The following is a 23549-nucleotide window of genomic DNA, read 5'->3' on the forward strand; positions in this document are numbered from 1 at the left end:
GTTTATTTCACTGTTCTATCAGAAAAATATGTTGTATTGGTCGGCAGAGACATAGAGGCAGTTGAATTATTAAAATCATTGTGCCGGATAATTTTCCCGTATTCCGGATGTGACCGGAATAAATATTTGTTATCTGATAACGAATATTTATTCCGGTAATATAATAAAAATAATATCGTTTCTATAGGCTATAATATTTTATATACATGTATACTATTTATTATTTTTATTTCAGGTTAATTTCGCATTGCCTTCTATTGCTCCAGCTTCAACAGGCATCATAGTAAATACAGGTGAGTACAATGATTTATTTTTGTTGCATAGTTTTCATGTTTTTTGTTATGAACGGAATCGACCTAATAGTAAAAACGGTTCCTTGTTTCTGGTTTTTTCTAGACCAAGGAATCGTTTTTGTTATCGTTCCTATTATCTCTAACGTATGATGTACTTTCGTATTAATTATTTTATTTATATTCAGGTTAATCTCGCATTGCCTTCCACCGCTCCACCGACAGCAGGCATTCACATTAATATTATTATATACTACACATACTTTTAACATGAATATATATTTAGATGTACATTATAAAACTAAGTGAATAACCGATAAGTTGATGATTGTATTTCAAGTTGCAATTGTATTTAAGTGTAAATTCCTTTTTCTAGAAATAAAATACATATTTTTTATCAACGGTATTTCTTTCATTACATTTTATTTTCATTTCCTTGAAAAGAAACAGAGTCATAATAAGGGTTGAGCAGTTTTGCGTGTGGTCGACGCGGTGCCAGATTGGCCCAATGTTGGCTCATAATTGGTTGTCAAATACGAAGGGTAGGTCGACAAAATCATTGCAACATGGCACGATATCGGCACCGTTGTCGTTATCATTTGTTGGGACCAATTTTGCACAACAAAGTAGACTGGGAGCCTTTTTCGCAGCTTGAACAGACTGTGTCTTGTGGAGGCGATCTGGCGTAGTGGTAACATCCATGCCTCTCACGCTAAGGGTCACGAGTTCAATTCTCACTCCCGACATTCTTCCAAAAATGGAAGTAAAAGTGACGAACCAGCCAAATGAGTTGAAAGTCACTATAATACAGATAAAAAAAAGACTGTGTCTTCACAAGCGGTTGTATAAGGTGCCTCGTTAAAACCTTCCTGTACAACTTCGGTGTGAGTATTTTGGTCACTAGACTCGGATTCAGTGTATTATGCGTTAGGAGCGAGTCATGTTGCTATGTGCATCACGCCACCAGGTGCACATCAGGTGACAAGTCGCGCCGTCAGCAGAAGTAAATAATAAAAGAGCCGCGAACACGATGTTCGATCTTTTTTTCGATCGCAAGTCAAAGTGTAAGCAGGTAGAATTTGAGTTTAGTGAATAAAATTGTTTTTAAAAATTAAATAACGACAGTGTAAATTCTTACTGGCGCAGCCGGTAGGATTCGGGAGTGTGGTGATAAAAAAATTCGAAAAGTGCGACAGCTCCTGTGCTCGTGGAGCATACAATAAGACGACGACAGCTTGCGAAGCCACGGCCCGGCCTACCCTTCAATTGTACATTGGTTTTTTTATGTGAGTATCAGTTCCCAATTTGAGTATTAAATCCCGATTTAAGTGTTAATTTCCGACTGACGTATTAATTCCAGACCTAAACGCGAAATGCCAGACACACGAAGTAACGCATCGGAAATTGAGCAGCTCCGTGCTACAGTGGCCGAGCTTGAGAATATAATCAGGGGCAGGCAGCCTGTGCATGTGTTGCCAGACCCGATAAAATACCGGTCAGAGTTCACAAGAAATAAGCGCGAATTAAACGCGTGGCTCGAAGAGGTAAACGAAATCTTCGAGCATTCAAAGTGAAAGGATAAGATGGTTCTCCAGATTCAATGTCCAGCTTTCATCTGAGAGCTATAAAAAAACATAATAAAGGGTGAGGCCCGTGCCACTTTGTGTATTGCTCGAGCACTATGGTGATCAGCGAGATTCTTCAACGAATTTATCGTTGTTGTTCCATATAAAACGAGCTGATAAAAGTTACACAAGGTTCTTTAATGAAGTTAAAGAACTTAACACAAAACTGAAGGGAAACCTTCAGCAAAATCCACTGTCATCTAGAGAAATTATCGATCTAATTACAGTAACGAAATATCTTGATAATGTGGCAGAGCCACTGGCCTCGATCATAAGGAACAATGCCCCCAAAACCATAGAAGACGCCCACCAGGCCGTCATCATAAATCAGAACGCGGAAACGCGAACAAAACCCCAAACAAAGTTTGTTAAGAAATTTGACAAACAAATCCAAAAAGGCTCAAAGCCGAGTCACTCATGGAATAAAAAACCAGCTGGCAAATTATTTACGAAAAAGAGCCACGCTGAAAACACCACCAATGAGCAGCTTGAAATCATAAGTGATGACGAGGCAAATGACGACGTACCCGACGCGACGACAGACGTATCAACTGACGACGACGAAAACTGCGAGGTAAATTTTCAAAGGGTGAGAAAAGTGAAAAAGAAGACCTAAACTTCATTCCTTATCTACAATTGCCCACGTCAATTGACACCGGCAAAAATTGCTTGATCATAGGCGATAAAGGTTTTGCATTATCGAAATATTCTCTCTCCGCACTCAATTTTAATTCAATTTTAATACAACGAATGGAGACTTTTTATTTGAGAATGAGTTTCATTTGACTCCAGAAGTGTACATCAAACCTGGCATGTACAAGGCAAGAAATAATTTTGCTCTAGTGCACTTATCTACTGTAAAACCGGAAAAACTTCACATAGTAGAACCTTTGGTGAATGATAAAGGGTGTGTCACATCAAATTGCATCACGGAAAAAACGCTGTAGAAATTCGCCCAGTAGACCGATCCTTTTGAAAATTTTAGACAGTAAAATAAAAACTATTAAACAACTTTTGGCATTTTCTTTTTATTCATACTTCGAGCCCAAGCCCGTATGCTCGCACCTTCCTCTTTACCCCGTCCATAAGGTTCTGTACAACGTCAGGTTGTAGTTTTTTTTGAACAGAAATCCATTTTCTCTTTAAGTCTGCCTCCGATTTGACCACTTTTGGGTTCTTCCGGAGGGCCTACTTCATAATCGCCCAATATTTCTCTATTGGGCGAAGCTCCGGCGCGTTAGGCGGGTTCATTTCCTTTGGCACGAAGGTGACCCCGTTGGTTTCGTACCACTCCAACACGTCCTTTTGTATAGTGGCACGAAACGAGATCCGGCCAGAAGATGGTCGGGCCCTCGTGCTGCTTCAATAGTGGTAGTAAGCGCTTCTGTAGGCACTTCTTAAGGTAAACCTGCCCGTTTATCGTGCCGGTCATCACGAAGGGGGCGCTCCGCTTTCCGCAAGAACAGATCGCTTGCCACACCATGTACTTTTTGGCAAACTTGGATAGTTTGCCAAAAAGTACAAAAAAAAGTGTGAGTTCCTAAGGAAGGAAGTACAATGTGGCAAGTCCTGAATTTGTCCTCTGCGGAAAAGAACAACAGGCCCGGCAGCTGACGAAAGTCCGCTTTGACGTAGGTTTCGTCGTCCATTACCAGGCAATGCGGCTTCGTCAGCATTTCGGTGTACAGCTTCCGGACTCGCGTCTTCCCCACCATGTTTTGCCTTTCGTCGCGGTTAGGAGCCTTCTGAACCTTGTATGTACGCAGGCCCTCCCGCTGCTTGGTCCGCTGGACGAATGAACTTGACAAATTCAGCTTATTGGCGACATCCCGGACCGAACTTCTCGGATCACGTCTAAACTGCTTAACTACGCGCTTGTGATCTTTTTCACTGACGGAGCATCCATTTTTGCCGTTCTTCACCTTCCGGTCGATGGTTAGGTTCTCGAAGTATCGTTTTAGTACTCTGCTGACCGTGAATTGGACGATTCCCAGCATCTTACCGATGTCCCGATGTGACAACTCCGGATTCTCGAAATGAGTGCACGGGATTAATTCACGACGCTCTTTTTCGTTCGACGACATTTTTCCAAATTTACGAAAAATTGACAGTGAAGCATGGCCAACGTGATCTATACACTCTTATCTGATTATAAGCGAAAGCTGAAGATATAATTCCTAAAAATTAAATTTCTACAGCGTTTTTTCCGTGATGCAATTTGATGTGACACACCCTTTAGTATGATAGTTAATATTCCAAATCGACGTTTCAATCTTCAATTTCCGTCAAATCATTTGAATAAGGAAGAAAAGAAGCTTCTCATTAAAATTTTGAAACCTTTCAAGAATGTATTTTTGAACGAAAATCAAAAACTATCCTTCACCCACGAAATTAAACATAAAATTCAAACGGCCGATGATTCCCCAATTCATCAACGAACTTACAAGTACCCCTATCACCGTCGTGAAGAGGTTATCGATAAGTTATTGGATAATGGGATAATTAGAGAATCATCCTCTCAGTGGACATCCCCCATTTGGGTCATTCCCAAAAAGGTTGACAATTATGGGAAAAAGAAGTACAGGATTGTTATCGACTATAGGAAATTGAATCAAAAAACCCCGGCTGATAGGTATCCTATCCCTGAGGTTTCCGAAATACTCGATCGTTTGGGAAAAGCGCAGTATTTCACCGTTCTTGACTTGGCAAGTGGATTCCACCAAATTGAGGTGGATCCCGCAGATACACCGAAAACAGCGTTTAATGTGGATAACGGAAAATATGAGTTCGTGCGCATGCCATTCGGGTTTAAAAACGCACCCGCCACATTTCGGAGGCTTATGGACTCAATTTTGAGAAAAAATTTGGGTGTTCGTTGCTTTGTGTATATGGATATCATCATCTATTCACCAAACCTAGAAACCCATTTGCAAGATATTTCCAAAGTACTCAAGACGCTGGAAAACGCTAACTTAAAAGCTCAGTGTGACAAATGTGAGTTCCTAAGGAAGGAAGTACAATTCCTGTGCCACGTAGTCACTACAGAGCGCATACGTCCCAACCCTCGCAGAGTAGAAGCCATCAAAAAGTGTTCAGCAAATGTAGCAAAACCTATGACAGCGCAACTAAGAGGTAAAAACAAGCATATAAATGTTACTGTCGAATACGAGAACGCATTCAAAAAATTAAAAGAAATTATAACATCGGACTTACTGCTTGCGTACCCAAATTTTGAAGAACCGTTCATCTTAACCACAGATGCGTCCAACGTGGCAATTGGAGCGGTGCTTTGTCAGCGAATAGATGGGAAAAAAGGCCCATTGCTTGTTTATCGCGAACACTTTCAAGAGCAGAAGAGAATTATTCTGCTACTGCAAAAGAACTACTAGCAATATACTTCGCGGCAAAAACCTTTCGTCCATATTTATATGGCAAACAATTCACTATCTATACAGACCATGAGCCGCTTACAAATAAGCTCAAGCTCACTGACGCGACAGGCAGGGCTACAAGACAACGTTTATATTTAGAGCAATTTGATTTTCAAACTCTTTACAAAAAAGGAAAGCAGAACGTTGTCGCCGATGGCTTATCGAGGATCTCGAGAGCTGAAATTAACAGCCAGGAACTGGGAAACGAAATACACCAAAACGATAAGTTCTATGGTATTCATCAAATAAATAAGTTCAAGAATCAAATATTATTTCGACAAACCGATAACAAGCGTAAAAGTCCATACTTAATGTTAAAAATCTTTCCAGGTTACATGCGTCATGTTTACCACCAATCAAATTATGATGAGGAAAGTTTAACGAAAATTCTCAAAGAGCACATCAACCCAAAGACGACCAATGGTATATTCGCAACACTGGAAGTGCTGCAAGATTGCGGAAAAGCATTTCAACAAGAAAATCAAGATTGAGTATTGGTACCTGAAATTACCTGATCTCATTTCAGAAAAGGAACAAGACGAGTTTATTAGCAGAAGTCATAAATTTAACAATCGAAGTTTTAAGCTCGTTTACGAGGAAACTAGTAAATCCGACTTTTTCTCAAATATGTTGAAAAAATTACAAGAGTTTTCAATGAATTGTGAAGATTGAAGATTAGCGAAATGCAAACGGCACCCATTTAAGATCCCTATAATACGACGTATGTATGAGAAACCTTTTGAAACTGTCTTCATGGACGTGTTCGTAAGAGAATCAGAAAAGTTTCTGAGTCTGGTGGATGCGTTCTCAAAATTCCCACAAATCTGTAAGATAGCAAATGAGCAAACGGAAACCATTAAACCATTAAACATCAACCAAATATTTTACTACATCCGGAATTCCAAAACAAATCACGTGCTACCAAGCCTCAAGTTTTAGAAACGCGACTCTTAAGAAATTTTCAACGGACTTAGGCATTTCGATACATTTCGCTAGTAGTAGTAATAATAACGGGATCGTCGAAAGATGCCACAATACAATTATCGAGATGTATCAGGCCAATAGAGACAAAACAGCTGACCTGGCTTTACACTCAACTCAAGATAGTAAACGCTTTGTATAATGAAACCAAACATTCAACTACTAAACTTACTCCAAGAGAAATTATCTTTGGAAACTCAACTTCTTTGAACAAAAATATCCAAAGTCAAAATGTTTATGCAAAAACCAAGGCAAAACTGCATTGTACAATTCCAGATACAAAGTTGCCAAAGTGGAAAGTCAAACCAAGAAGACAATTACAGATCAACACCAGATCAAAAGTCATAGGAAAGACTTAAAGAGATTAATGTAATCATATACCATCTATAATTATGTCATTCCAGATTGTGTCTCGCGACGATGGGACAAGCAGACTTACGAATACATGGTTTGAGACAAAATCCTGTAGTAATTCTTCCATTAGGACCAGCAAGGATTAGTCACAGTTATTTGAGGATTGTCCATCCCATTGAGTTAGACCCCATCAAAGAAGTTGTAAACGACCTTTTCACAAAAGTTCAAGTAGTTGTAACGCAAGATCAAATATTAAGTCCCATTTTAAAAGCAAAAAAAAAAAGAAACTTATGTTAACGTTCAAAAAGCTTAGTCCAAAGAACAATAGAACAAAACGATGGGATAGTTTAGGTAGGGCCTGGAAATACATTTCTGGGAGTCCTGACGCTGACGATGTAAGAGCAATCAATTCGACAATCAACAATATTGTCAAAGAAGAAAATAAGCAAGTTAAAATAAATTCAGAAATAGATTCTAGAATTAGGAATATAACTAGAGCAATTAACGTTCTGATATCCAATCGCGAGAACATGACATCGAAGATCAACGAAGGATTCAATTCAGTCAATTTGCTATTCAACATAGACGAGCTAACGCAGCAAATCGAAACCATCGAGGAAGCAATAACTTTGGCCCGCTTCAACATTCCTAGCAGTCGTTTAATCAGCCTTACCGAACTAACAGTTGCACGAAATTTCCTAAGAAATCAAGGACTCGACGTCACTATGGCAGAGTAAGTATTAGAAATCGCAAAATCGTATGGCGTTACCATTAAAAACTCGATTAAATACACTCTGTTCAAAAGCTGATGAGTTGCTCTTCGGCACAGTGTTCTATGGAGAAAGTCTATGGAGCAAACATTGTAAAACGAGGCAACCGTAATCATTAACGAAGCTGACTTTATACTGAAGTCCAACTGTACTATGCATAACAACCACCTCAAAGGATCTTATCTCGTCTAGTTTTCGGAGTGCACTATAACCCTGGACGGAGAACGATTCACAAACATCAATATGGAAATCCGTGGAAAACCTTTTATCCCAACCACCGGGTTGAAGGTAAACGCAACTAACATATTAGATCGTATTCCTTTGGACTATTTACAGATACTACATATGGCACATCGGGACCATATCCAACAGTTGAACTTGACTACCAAGAGTACCCACAGCAAGATAAAGTTTCTACATTGGCTATCCTTCGGTTCAATATCGCTAACATCGCTCTTGGCAATCGTAATTATCGTGGTATGGATCATCAAAATATCATCCCGACGAAAGGCAACAATAATCATCAAAGAGGACCATCAAGAGAAGACAAGCGAGACTGACAATTCATCAGAGGCTGTCGATAGGTGCCAAGGACGACTCATACCTCAGGTATAATACGAAAATTGCGAAAGTCGAGGACGACTTTCAATCTGAGAGGGAAGCCGTTAGGAGCGAGTCATGTTGCTATGTGCATCACGCCACCAGATGCACATCAGGTGACAAGCCGCGCCGTCAGCAGAAGTAAATGATAAAAGAGCCGCGAACACGAGATTCGATCTCTTTTTCCGATCGCATGTCAAAGTGTAAGCAGGTAGAATTTGAGTTTAGTGAATAAAATTGTTTTTAAAAATTAAATAACGACAGTGTAAATTCTTACTATGAATTGATCGATATTGTGATTTTGCGATATCAGAACCCTTATTTTTGCATTAATTTTCACAAAATGGTACTTTTCCGTTCCCGCAAACTTCCGAGTACGCTACCGGGGGTTGTTCTGGTCAAGTTTAACGATTCACCAACTTTTGTGCTTGAATCAGTTGTTCAAAATTCATTTCTTCGTTTCGGTCTTCATCTGTCACATATTTTTTAAATCTGAAAGTATAGTAGCGAAATTTTTACCACAGAAAGAGTAGAACTTTCCAAACAATCTGCTGCTAAAACATTCAAGAGTCGACCAGTTCAAGATCAATTTCATTGAAAAAACCATTAATCCACCAAGTTGTCCGAATTGAGAGATATTGGGCAATTATCAAAGGTTAATTGAAGAAATGTGGCAGAGCCATCAAAAAAACAAAATTTCGAAAATTGATCCGAACAGCTGATGAATAATTTTCATGTTTTTCCCCTTACAGTTCATTAAAAAACCTACAAAAGGACATCCTTCCCTTCCTTGTACGTTATTTCGATGCTGAGAAATGTCCTACATCATGTGACCAAATTATAACAGAAACAGGCTTTGAATTGGAATTTGAAATTGAGCTTTTGAATACTGAATGGTAGCTACAACGATTAGCTTAACACGTTGAGCCCCTGCCGAAATAGGGGACCGACAATGAACTTTTCGTCAGGCCCGTGTCGGTTCCAGCGAATCGATAATGGACTTTTCTAAATATCATTTGCATCTTTGTTGTTGTCGTTCTAAATGCCGTCACTCTCCGAACAAAAAGTCTACTGTCGGTCCGTTGAGATAGGCGCAAAAAGGACGAAAAATTCAGTATCAGTTCCCATGGACCGACGCGGGGCTTAACGTGTTAAACAACTACGAGTAACAAAGCAAAGCAAAGTGCTTATTTCCAGACTTTTTGTTTTTAATTATCGTCGAACTTCACGATATAATTCAATTCATAATTCCTTCCACCCCAAAGTCACACTGTAAGTCCGCCAACTCAGTGCCTGAGATCCTCTGCGCTCGTAAATAACTTCCAAATCATTTAAAAATTAAGGCCCAAGAGCGAACGAACGAACCACACCACTTCACGAGAGCCCATCCCGGGGAAGCGGGTGAAGCCGAAGACCTGCCACGTAATGCAGCATATGTTCGGGGAGGGTGCCAGCATATGTTCACCATTGTGTGTTACAATCTCCGTGGCAAAATATTCTGTTTTCTCGCTCCGACTTCCCCTCTTCAGCCTGTTCTCGCAGTGAAGTGTGTGTACCTGCTTTCGAAAGTGATTATTATGTTTCGCTGTTTTGTTTGCGCGTTTCCCAAACATCAGTCCAGCTTGCAAAATATTCAACTCTCTCCTTGCCCACAACCTTTGATGCCCGGCAAGCAGCAGCAAGTGCAACAATTTTCTGCCTAATTTATGTTTCCCCCGCCAAAATCCCTCACTTCGTTTCCTTCGATGCTTCTAAACCACGTTAATGTGATCGTTATCAAATTTAGAAATTTTCGTGCGCAAAGAATATGTTTGTGTGCGAATGCGATCCGATTGCCAGTTTGCTAATTTAGTTGGTTTTTGTTCCGTAGTTTGTCCTCCACTTCGTCGAGTTTTCGAACTTTTTCCCCTCTGCTTGGTGCATTCCAAACGATAAAGATGGCGCGGAGCCCATTTTTTTCGTTCTCCTGTTGACTACGGAGGAATGTGGTGGGCGAATATCTGGAATTGCTTAGGTTGATTTTGTATAAGACCAACAGGTGGTGAGTATCACGCAAAACTGCGCAACGGCATGATTAGTTCCGATAACCAATTATCCCAGCCGACAGTCCTTAAACTCCAAATCAATCAAGCAACATGACTGATAACGGGGAGCCACCGATGGTCAAAAGAGGAGCTTTCGTCGTCCACCGTGGTGGTGTGTTACCCGTCGTGGGGTTGGAAGTCAACCCCGAGTCAACACTGGAGGGATACAATTTGAAACCCCGTTGCTCCGTCGTCACCTTTTGCTAAGTCATCGCTCGGATGCGCGGATGTAGCCGGGGATCATTGTTGGGGGATATTTATGTCTGTGGTCTTATTGCGACCCCCGACCCCTATTATTCGCTGGCGTTGGTGCTATCGTCTCGCCGAACAAGGAGTGTAAACTTAATTGATTAACATCTCTGATAACATGGGACAAAACTTCGGCACCGTATATGTGTGAGTGCACTTCCCTACGAATTTGAGGACTCCACACTCCGGGACTGCGGGACTCTGCCACCCGAGATGGTTAATTTGATAAATTACACGTCGTTATCGCATGGGTTCGCCGGGTTTTGTGAAGCGCCAGAATAGCACCACCACCCCACCAGGAGTGTGATTAGCAATTAGGTTTCTCTTGAGGGAGCGCGAATAATGACAAGTTTTGAGTGGCATTCGGTTCTGGCTGGCAACAGTATCTCGCTAATATTGTGTTACACAACGGCTCTGAGTGTTATCCTCGACGAATTGGAAACTGTTGAGAACCTGAGCAGTGAAGAATATGACGCAAATTCATAACGACTCCATCATAATAATTACGCACACATTTTGAAGCCGCCCTCGAAGCGCAATTGGAGTAATTCGCTTTGGCCCTGTCTAATCGTACCGTGTTTTGTGTGTAATTAAATAATTTAGCTTCTAATTTAAGTAAGTTACATTTCAAACTAGTGCTGTTGTTTGTAAACAAGCGGAATATGGAAGGGCTGTCGGTCTAGTTCGTAGATACGACTACAAAGAGGATGGATGTCTCGTTTTGTTGGAACACTTGTTGCAAAACAAACAGCAGTTGGTTTTCCATGCGTGTTTGTTTTTAATGTTAGAGAATTTCGTGCCAACTCGTCTTGGGAGTTGGCAGCACCATCTCTGATTGCAGTGAAACGTTGTAGGTGTAAGGACATTGGTGATTTGAGCCACTTTGCATTCTTGAAATATTCGAAAATTTATTAACAAATTAACTTTCTGAGGAGGGCCAAAGTTTTTTTTTCTCAATTTGTTATAAAAACCTCCACTACCTATACTGCCGTTCTACGCATAGTTGTCCCATGTTACTTTTTGACAATTTTCACTTTTCTTCATAAAACGATGTTTTTATGCATAATCTTTCGGAAAACACAAAAAACCTCATTGTTTGTTCCCAGTATTTAAAAAAACAACATCAAGTTCAATTGTCCCATGTTGATATTCTAGGCATAACTGTCCCACTATGTATTTTTTGTAGATCAATAATAAATGAATCGATTCAAGTACAGGAATGTTATGTGCATTATTCATATAATAATATAAACTGCTAGGAGTGCTTTTGAAAGAAAAGGGTCATCCATAAACCACGTACACTTTCAGGAAAAGAGGAGATTTGGTCAAAGTGTACGATTATTAACAAAATCCAGAAATGTATGCATCAAGAGAGAAGAAGATAAGGACTGAATTGACTGAAAATGAACTTACGTGGTTTATTACGTGGTTTAGCCCCCATTGGTATAATCTAATGGAAGTGTAATGTGTAAATTGAATGTGAAGGCAGCACAATAAACATTGAAATATTTTGGTATAGTTTTTTTAATATTTTTATTTTTAGGAGATCTATCATTTCAAGCTCTATCACATGGTAAATAAAACGCTTTGTAAATGAAAAAGTATATAAGCATTAATTTGTTGGCATGTTCTCGAAAAAAAACCTTCTTGGCTTCTGGAACAACTGGAAGTATTGCTGCCAATAACAATTTCTTCCGTTGCTTTTGAATTCCTCTCGGAGCTTTTTGCCACTTCATGCTGCCATCTAAGGAAAAGTGACCAGCTGCAAGCATCTTTTGCTGTTTCTTAGATAGCAAAACACAATAATTCAGTTGCTTGCTGTCAACAACATCAGAATAGCCGATATCATACCGACCTTTAGCAATTCTGACCCGTCTAATATTCTCAATCTATGGCCGCGGATTTAATTTATTGAGAGTGTATTGAGTAACGGCAAATTCAGTTTTAAAAACATGTATGCTCTGCAAGTCCATCAATTTGACGCGCTTCTTGGCCCCTCCAACAGCCTTTTTGAAATCTTCGAAATCCACTACTCGGCAGTTTCAACAGCAGCATGAAAACTGTCAGCCGCCATGAACGTATATGACCGGATTCGAAGTATTTCAATACAATCTCCTTAACGTCAACTTTATCGTCGTTCAATAGGAGAACAAGATGTAGGAAAAAGTTCCAGTACTGATACTAGGGATACTACATTACTATATACTAAACCACGGTGCCAATTATGTTTACTTTTTTATGCTTTGACACTGTCGTTTTACGCATAGTTCTCAAATGTTACTTTTTGACAATTTTCACTTTTGCTCCATAAAAAAATATTTTTATGCATAATCTTTTGGAAAAACACAAAAAACTTATTATTTGTTCCCAGTATTAAAAAAAAAACAAAATCAAGTTCAACTGTCCCATGTTGATATTCTACGCATAACTGTCCCACCATGCATTTTAAGCCCCTAATCCACCTAGATTGCCTCAATTGAGGGAATCTCTTCACATTTCATTAAACAATAGCTTAGTGCTTATAAAAAACCCGATGCATTGCTAAACTGAAATGCTTGAAGCTTCTGCTAGACAAATGTGTTAGAAAACTTTGATTGCGTTTTTCTCAGTTGCTGATTTTGGAACATGGGACAACTATGCGAAGAACGGCAGTATACTTCTGGTCAAAGAATGAAATGTGGGAAATTGTTTAATTTTTCATAAAAAAAAGTCACAGGAGGGTTGTGTCCGAGACACGGCCACATAGTTGACGTTGGATTTCGTTTGGCTATCTGTTGATTTTGGATATGTTTGAAGAATTACATCGTTAAGCTCTTTGCTAATGATTCGGTGACCCTGAAAAGGGCCGTTTTGTTTAGTTGTTGGGTATTGCTTGTGATTATGACAGAAGGATGGTAAACAGTCGTTGAATGGTACGTATCAGATAAAAGATACCGAAGTGGAACGAGATATGATGAAAATCGCCCTCAGTGATCCTAGACGAGATGCCGCCTATGGTATGTATGGATGAAATAAAGGAAAAAAAACTCACCAATGTAATATAAGATAATTACCAATACCGAACACAATTATCAATTTTTCTCATCAGTAAAACATGTTACTTCAATATAGAGAAAACATATTTGAAATGGTGGAAAGGTAAATTTCTTTTATAATTTTTACTTTCTGTGTGTTTATTCAGCTCAATGCGAATTTTAATGTAGAGCATATAGGAAATCACTTTTTCTAATATTTCTTCACTTTTCCAATTTTTCTCGGCGCATAAACTTTCCTTTGGTGAAAATGAACACAACTAAACAGCTTAAACCAAACGACCCATTCTCGAGCGGGAACACACCTTGGTTTTCATTTATGAAAATTGAAATAAATCGTTTCATATTTCAAGTAATTTTTAACACAACTGCTACTCTATACAATTTTACACCTACACTTGTGCTAAATTTTTCACCATACACGGCCACATCGGTCATTGATATCTAATTTCACGCAGCAACCAACATTAATGTTCCAAATTTAAATTTTATTTGCTAGAATTAATCGTATCACTCACCTTACTTGCAATATAAAAATGCCCCCGGCTTGCATATATTCGATATCTCTGTTAGGGAATACATTTCGGTAGGAACAAAAGCTCCCCCTACTTTTATGTATTTGCAATGCCGATTTCCCCCAGGCAGCTTGGTTTTCATGTCTCTGTTAGGGACCCGCCGCATATGTCGTCAATTCGACCAATCAGGAGCGGGTATTTCCGATAGGACATGGATTGATATTTTTCAATTGTTTGATAGTTAGTTTCATGACATATATTGTTTTTTTTCAATATAAAAAATTGTTTGGAAGTACCGAAATCGATTGAAAATTTAATCAATCCATCGTGAAATGACTGAGCAATAAGCGTTTGAAATTGGACAATTTTCACGATGTGCTCGATTTTCGATTTTCAATTTGTACCCCAATATGTTCCCGAAAGATGTAATCCTACGTCAAGAATATGAAAAAAAAATCTTAAAAGCAAATACAGGGGAGCTTCGATATAACGTATACATTTTCAGTATGTAAAAATATTTTCTGAACAGGTGCTGAGAGTTTCATGTCAATTCAGCAAGGGGACTTGGTGGTCTGGTTATAGGTTCCAGAATTTGAATTAGACCATTGGAAACCCCATAAAAAGCAATATGCCTGTGTATTGTGCATTGTGAATAAACTGATTATAGTTGCATTTTTGCATCACATGCTCTGCAATATGGCGTGATCACTTGTGCTGGAGAATAAAGGTACAAGCAGTCGTTTTATCTATTTACCTTTAAGGTTTAATTAAGTTGGAATCCGGAATACCACTTTAATTTATACCAGTGGCCGTAATAACGCAAAATCTCGGACTGCGATACCAAAGTCCATATCCGGAAAATCCATATACGAGAAGGTTATCGCAATTTATGTGTCAGCAATCAAACAAACAGGACATTGAATCAAAATGTAGAGGCCAAAAGACCATTTATACCTCGAAAGTGGTACACCAAGGTTTTGACGAAGTACGATGGATGCATGCTGATGGATGACGAAATTTACGTGAAGATGGATTTTGGACAGCTTCCAGGCCTGAAATTCTAGAAGGACACTGTCAGACGAGACATTCCCAGCAAATTTAAGTTCATTTTCGCTGATAAATTTGCCGATAAGTTCTTGATTTGGCAAGGGATTTTCAGCTGTGGACAGAAAACCAAGGTTTTCGTCACAAACAAGTCAAGGGACTCGAAAATGTATAGGGGAGAGTGCCTGCAGAAACGTCCAATGAAGTTCTGACCAGATTTGGTAGGGTGCCACTACAGTCGACGAGTGCTTCAGTGGTCCCTCTTGACAATGGGATCGATTACATTGAAAAAGACCTCAATCCTCCCAATTGCCGCAAATTTCGCCCAATCGAAAAATATAGGGCACTCGTGAGGCGGTATTGCGGAATTTGTGCCAAAGTGGTTCGGTATGCTGCAGACACGAAGAGATCGTGGATTAAATTGCCACTGAGGTTGACCAACAGAGAGTCCAAACCTCGATGGAGGGATGTGAAGCAAATTTATCAAAACTGTAAAGGAATAATTTTTAGAATTTTTTTTTCTGAAATAACAATCAATTTGATATAAAACACATTTTTTTGCAATACGAGTACCGGTAAGTTTCTTCGTTTTTTTCAAAAATTAATGCTTTATTCTGCAAAAATGGCTACAATTTTAATATTCAAAGTAATGCTCATCGGTAGTCACAACTTTTTCCCATCTTTCTGGCAATTCATGGATCCCTTTGCGGAAATAATCGGCCAGTTTGTCGGCTAACCACGAATCGATCCTATTTTTGACTTCATCAAAGATGTGCTGGTCAACCAGGCCATGTTGCATCGACCGAAAAAAGGTAGAAATCGGATCCACGTCTGACACGATCGTTCAGTTGGAGCATAGTCACCATAAACTTCCACCAAAATGCGATGATTTCCGCAGCTTTTTTCCTCATATTGAAGTAATGAAGTAACACTCCCCGTACGAAATTCGATATATTGTACCTCGAAGTGGAAAAAAACAATGTTGTTTACGCTTCAACTTCTTGACATATACTGAAAAATACGCGCAATGACAGTAGCTTTCCAAAAATACGCACAATGACAGTAGCTTTCCAAAAATACGCACAATGACAGTAGCTTTTACGCGCAATGACAGTAGCTTGATTTTTTTGACAATAATCAAGTTACGCCATCTGTTATAAAACCGAAGAAATTTACCGGTAACTTTTAACCAATCTCGAGATACAATTGATTTTATGATTCCGGATTCTATATGAATAGAGATTTAATCAATGGTATGATCATGAGAAAGGTTGGCTTCATCTTCTAGTTACGCTTTTTCATCATTACTTACTTATCTTACCCAAACAACGACACAACAAGTAATATAAGCTATGTTTCTGAGTGCTTTATTACGCTTCGATATAACGTACAATTTTAAAAGTAAAATGTACGTTATATCGAAGTTTCCCTGTACACCGCCAAAAAAAATATTTTAAAAATGAAACATTCTCAAAAAATATGAATCGCCCATACAATTACCAACAAGTCGTTCATATATCGGAAAATGGGCACTTTTGCACGGATTTTTTAGCAGCAATAACTTTTTCATATTTTCTTTGAAAAATTTACAACTAATTCTAATTTTGTTTAAGGTCCAGATTGCGATATAGTGTATTCGACAAAGTTCTAGGTCTCATGTAAATTCTCGCGTTTGGCATGTTCTTGACGTGTTTCTAAATAAAAAAAAAATTCAGAATACGTCAATCGTGATTATCTACACACAACGAAAATATGAAAAAGCTGTTGTTAGAAATAGTCTTTCCCTGTAGCAGTGTCCTTTTTCGGAGGATGGGTGACTTGTTGGTAATTATGTGGACTATTCATATGTTTTTTGTCCAAAATTGAAAAAAGGCATGTTTTTAAGAAAAAATAATTAAAGATTTTGAAATATTTATTTTTCATTTGATTTTTTTCAAATTGTTTGTTATTTTTTAATGAAAGATCAAAAAATTTCCTACACTCAATTATTTGGCCGAAATGTTTGAGGTCTAATAGTTTTAGAGTCAGATATTTTTTTTTTTTAATTTTAAGCTTCTTTCTCGTTTTTTTAATTTTTAACTAAACAAATGTTGAACCTTCTAATTTTCAGAAAAATTAAACATAGGAAAATGTAAATTTAATGCTTTCTTTAGAAAATAACAAATTAAAAAAAATATTCTGAAAACTCACACTCTTTTTTCTCAAAAACATATTTCATTTAAATTTTGAACGAAAATGATATGAATAGTCCATACATTTAGCAACAAGTCACGCATATATCGGAAGAAGGGCGCTGTTACAAGAAAAATATTTTTTTTCTAGCAAAAATTTTTTAATGTTATCTTTGAAAAATTACTATTCACGTTCTTCTCGTAACATTTTTGTGTATATATTATCGCGATTGACATCTCTTGTGAACTTTTTTCAACATAGTAATATGTCAAGCTTGTATGTAACACATCAATAGTGAGAGTTTACAAACAAAAATGTTACGAATGATATATTTTTTTAAGAAGTCTCCTAAAAAAAGCCGTATATTCCAGAAACTCTAAAAGATAGAAAGATAGAAATTTGAAGTTTTCGACAAATGTCCATATTTTACTAATATCCAAAAACTTTATCGAAAACATAATATCGCTATCTTGACTTCAAACAAAATTAGAATTAGTTGAAATTTTTATGACTTAGGATTACGTCTTTTAGGAACATATTTAAAATCGAAAATCGGGCGCATAGCTAAAATTTTCCAATTTCAAACGCTTATTACTGTTAATCCCTAATATTTTCGCTTCAAAATATAACCATATCAATTCTTCAAGAATGTTTCTCAGTGATGGTTCAATAATCAACGGATCCACAGGTTTTGGTACATTTAATAAACATCACAGTAGCTTCCATACACTTGAAGACCCTTGTTCAGTGTATGTTGCCGAACTGGCTGCAATATATCATGCAATTAAGACCATTGATTCCTTACCACCTGATCATTATTTTATTTTATCGGATAGTCTTAGCAGTATACAAGCCATTCAATCCTTGAAACAACAGACGAAAGTATCATATTTTCTCATTTTTTTTTTCATTTCTCAGAATTTTTTAAGAACTAGGTCCAGATTGATGTGCAATCATTCCGCGCTATATGCGCATATATTCCGCCTAGGTCTTGCTACTAACAATTTATGCAATTGTGGTCAAGGATATCATCGAGCACGTTGTTTGGTCATGTAATGAATTTTGCAATGGAAGAATCAAACTGGTTGCCGATTTAGAGGCTCAAGGAGTACACTCACGCATGCCAGTTCACGATATCTCAGCTACTCGCGACCCTAATTTTATGTTGCCCATATATGTCTTCCTAAGAAGCGCTAATATTACTATCTAGGTCGCATCTCCTACTCCCACTTGTCCATTCTCTCTTCCTTCCCTATCACATAAGCAGAACTTAGTACCTGTTGATCATTACAGTAGCTAAATATTAACATAGCAAGGAGGCACTCACCACCAAAGGATACTGTTGCTACATCAACTGGCGATGTAGTCGTTACGACCCACCACAGGCACTGTTCCAGACAAGGATAATACCGACGAGGCAACGAAGGAATAAATTATATTTTTTTATATTGTTCAGTAGTTTTAGCTAATTAGACTTAAGTTAATGATTATGTAGTTATAATATATTCAAATAGTTTAAAAATGTACTGCTTGATGATGGCTCTCTATCCACTTGAGCCTAATTAAATAAGTAAAGGAAAAAAATGCTTATTACTCAGTCATTTCATGATGGATTGATGAGATTTTTGTATCAATCGCTTTGCACACTACATAACATTTTTCTCACATTGAAAATTTTTGCATCTATCGATCTGAGCACTCAATAACAATTAATTACAATGAATAAAATAATATAGTATATGAAGGTAACAATCAAACAATCGAAAAATCTCCAAACGAAAATTCCGTGTTCCAATCGGTCGATTCGCAAAAGCAATCTATTCTCTCACATCCAGTGCATCTACACTCTGTAGAAATCAGAATACGTGACTGTATAATGAAATAAGTTCGATGTTTGATTTTTTGCTGATGTATATGTCATATGTTACATATTTCTGAAAACCGAGAACTCAGATTCAGTTGTTGTATTGTTTTGTTGTGTTCAATAATAGATTTTAAAACCTGCATAATTATTTTGCTCACAATATCAAGTCGCATACATTTGTATAGCTCGGTAGGCAATTTCAAAAGCTTATTACACATTCAATTCATGATGGTTTTTTGAGAGTTTTTAAAAATCCAAAATCAGCATGGAACAGATAGCCTAACGTAATCCTACGTCAACTATGCGGTCGTGTCTCGGACACAACCCTCCTGTGATTTAAAAAAAACATGAAAAAGTTGTTGTTAGAAAAATGTTTTCCCTGTAAAAGTGTCCATCTTCCAATGTATGGACAACGTGTTGGTAATTGTATGGGCTATATATATATATTTTTTTGAGAATTTTAATTTTCAAAATATTTTTCGGTGTATTTTTTTTATAATTTTTTGAATGAAAACTTAAACAATTTACTACATTTCATTCTCTAACCAATACTCTGCAGGTATTATAGTTTTTCGAGTTTGAATTTTTTGTAAAAAACTAAGAAAAAAAAGTAGTCGAATTCATTTTAGAATGTTTCAAGTATGCAAAGCTACCTCAATGACCAATGTCTTTACACTCAACGTTTCACTGCAATCTAAGATGGTGTTGCTAATGACCAGTCGAACTGGTTTGAAATTCGTCATTATCCTTGCTACTGAACATGTTCATAAGAAGATATTCTAGATTTCTAACCTGATCGACCGAGACCGTTTTCGAATGTAAACACTGTTGGTTTTATCCGATGTTATCAAAGTTGCAATAGTTGGAACGAGGGGGAGCATAGAACTTCACACCAGTCAACCAATTCCATCAATTTAGCTAACCTCAAAGGCACATCTGATCGATTTGGCAAATTCTCGCATTTCGGATTGGCCACCGGAGAACATTGGGGAGAAACCGCAGAGCAGGCAAAAAACCTTTCTCTTTGCCGAAGCATCTACCATTTGTGCTTCAACGCAAAACCATCCCAGACACGCATCGTGCCCCGATGGATGCTCAGCCTCCTCTTCTTGAGTACGGGACGGGTTCGGGCAGTTGCAGGTCCAAAAGGGAACATCTCGCATCATTCAACATCAGCGGTCACATCATTTTAATTGAGGAAAATAGCGCCCATTTCTCCCCCTTCACCAGAGCCAGGTTCGTACTTGCAACTCGGAAGGACGATTCATCTCTTCCACCAGGGACGCATTTTGCTTCATCACGAATGATAATGGTAACAGCAGCAGTAGTGGCAGCAGCCAGTAGAATGAAGAATAGGGTTATGTCAAAACCACAAATTACCATCTACCTCGGGGGGTGGGGGGAGTGCGGCGGTGTAAGGTTTACGGGATCTCTCCTTTGTCGTTGCATCATCGTTGCACACAGTTCATCTCACAGGGCGCGCGCGGAACCATAGCACCCAGAAGCCGGTGTCAAACCTTTATCGGTACTGTTCCAGGCGTGTGCCGGGAGTCGGTCCTTTCGAGTGAACGACTTTTACGAGATAGACTCGCGCGCTCTCCCGCCGAGACCGACTACTGACTGCACACTTTCAGGTCGTGCGGTCTCGTGGTGGCCCCGGTTTTCCAGTGTACCTACTACCTACCGTCAGGCTATGCACTCGCGTTGATGCCAGGTGCACACCCACACACCTGCTGGTGTGGTGTTACAGCAAGACCAAGGGTGGATTAAAATTGACATCCCTTTTGACTGATTCGGTTGGAGTGGGGAAGGAAGGGCGTCTGTTCATTCCACAGCAAATACACATCCGAGAGATGAGCGAACAATTGGGTCAACCAAGGGTTCAAGCGCTGGTGAATGAGATTTATCGCCGGGATGACACTACTCTCTCGCAGTAGTTCATCCCGCGAAATGATGGAATATAACGGATTAACTAGCTGGGGATGGAATTACTGAAAGCTGTTATACCTTTCTTGTGCAGCAAACGAAAATTGAATAACACCTATTAGAGCGTTTCCGACCCAGTTCAACTCTGGCGGGCATAATTATTCCAATGCAAAGCGTCTCAAATTACTCTCCCCCAACAACAACGCTCTCACTCAGAAGCAAGATGGAGATGGAGCATGACTTCTCCATCCTGTAAATCTAATTTGATCATTCTTCGCAAACCGTAATGACGATGGTCACTTCCAGCAGCCGGATCCGGAATATAAATGCAACGTAATCTTATTGCTGAAGACACGGTGGAGTTGTTCACGATGATGACTGCAGAAGTCGCCGCTAATGGTGTCCTCTGAGCGCAGAAGGAGGATACCTTCTCGCTGTGAAAGTTCTACCCAATTCGTTTACAGTAAATATAGAATGGGGTTTCCGTCGTTTAACCAAAGTTGATGGGAAAGAGAGCGGTTGACAATGTATAGTTTGTTTAGCGTTTGCACTTGGCGTTTGCACTTACGCGCGATACATTATAAAAATTATATATTAAAAAATAAGGCATTTTTGTTAATAATTCTTAAATTATTATTGTTGCAAACCAATGACAGACATATGATCCACAAACAATGGTTGCAACAAACCGCCATCTGAAAAGGCCTTTTCGGAATCAAACTATTGGACCTCGATATCACACAAACCTTGCGCTCGATAATTGTTGTACGCAACTAAAGGATTTATGTTGTATAGAACAAAAACTTTGAATTTATTGTTCAAATTGATTTAAAGGCGCTCTTACACTGAAGATCCTTTCATTTCCATATTGAAGTAAAGAGAAGAAAGATAGTGCAGTTTTAAGAATAAATATTCAAAGTGTAAATTATAGTGAATAAAAGGAACACTAAACGTAGGAAAACTCAATTTTATATTTTATTCCATGTTATTGAATTATGTTAAACTTCTAGGGATTTTTTAACCTACCACCAAATAAAGAATAAAGGTTCAAAAAATTGGAAAAGTTCCTGTTGCTCACGCAACAATTATCATACTTTTTCGGGATTGAAAATTACAATCATAAGTGTATTTCTTTTTTTTTTGTACTATCAGTTAATTAAGGCAAGGGTTCCCCTTTTTTACAATTAAAAAATCAGTCTTCACATGCTTTAATCGATTCCTGATGAGTTTTATAATATATACACGAAATTACAGAGTATACATTCTCATTTTCCTTAGATACAAATAAAGAAGCGATAAGCAAAACAGGCATTAGGTACACCCAAAGTTAATTTTTAGCACATGTTATGGCATCCCGATTTATTACATTAAATGAGCTGAGAAATAACAGAAAATACTCTACTCCCCAATACATGTGTATCATTTGTATAATATATATGCTAGAGCCAATATGAGGGAGCGAAACAGGAGACACACTTAAATGAAAGCATATGAAAGCTTTTCGTATAGTTTGCCAAATACACGGCCCAGACAGAGAAAGGTATATTTTCGTTCATGTTCTTCTTTATCCTCTTAGAAAACACTTTCCAACTTCATATTATGATGAGGTGTAATATTATCACCCTTCTTTATAACAGCACTGGCAGCTATATGGATAGCATGGTCGTGTGAAACAGCTTTGCATTTCAGCCGGCCTTGGTTCGATCCCCATTGACGTCACATGGACTTTTTTTTGGCACAATCCCAAATGAAATTAGAAAAGAAAACAGAAAGAGATGTCTGCTCGCATACATGCAAACCATTTTTAAGCTTTTAAAACAGCTCATTATTTGCGCATTTGACCCTCCAGCACACGAAATGGCATCATTTCTGCCAAAGATGAAAATTTTTCAGCTAACGCTAGTTTGGGGGTAGTTACGGGGTAACAAACGGCTTCAGAACTTTTAACACGGTTTTTTTAATATTGAGATCTCTCTGAAATGACTATCGTAATTGGGAAAAATAACCTTCTAGAATGAAGTGTAGCTTATTGCTTCCAGTAGTAAATTATATTTTATTTGAAATAATTTTTTTTAAAATTTTTTTTTTACAATTTTCATACCAAGTCGAAGTTACTTTTTTCAGGAAAGGTACTTTTTTATTTTCACATCCGAAGTTGAAAATAAATGCTCTGTTTTCTATTCGACAAAGTTTCAGATGTAATTAAAATATGAACTTTAGTCGAAGACGTTAACTTGATATCTTTTATAGTTTCTGGAATACATATAAGGCATTTTTGTATGGAAATTTAATTCTTTACTCGTAACATTTTTGTGTGTACATTCTCGCGTTTAACATGTTTCTAAACAGAAAAAAGTTAGCAGAGCATGTATATCGCGATAATTTATATACAAAATTGTTACAAATTGACCATTAATAATATTTCTTCAAGGAAAAACATGAAAAAGTTGTTTCTTAAAAACTTTTTCCCTGTAAAAGTGCCCATCTTCCGATGTATGAAAGACTTGTAGGAAATTGTAAGAGCTATTCATATCTATTGTTTTTTTTTCAAAATTTATGAAAAATAAGTTTTCGAGAAGAATTATTTATAATTTTCCAATTTTTTATATCAA

The 23549-nt window shown here is 38.0% G+C and overlaps 1 protein-coding gene across 7 annotated transcripts in view; it reads right to left on the bottom strand.

Moving 5' to 3' along the window:
• LOC129764239 (nephrin) overlaps positions 1-23549 on the bottom strand; it is a 629638-nt gene that overhangs the window by 553395 nt on the left and 52694 nt on the right. The window lies entirely within an intron of this gene.

Source organism: Toxorhynchites rutilus, chromosome 2 (assembly GCF_029784135.1).
Source record: "Toxorhynchites rutilus septentrionalis strain SRP chromosome 2, ASM2978413v1, whole genome shotgun sequence".
NCBI lineage: Eukaryota > Metazoa > Arthropoda > Insecta > Diptera > Culicidae > Toxorhynchites > Toxorhynchites rutilus.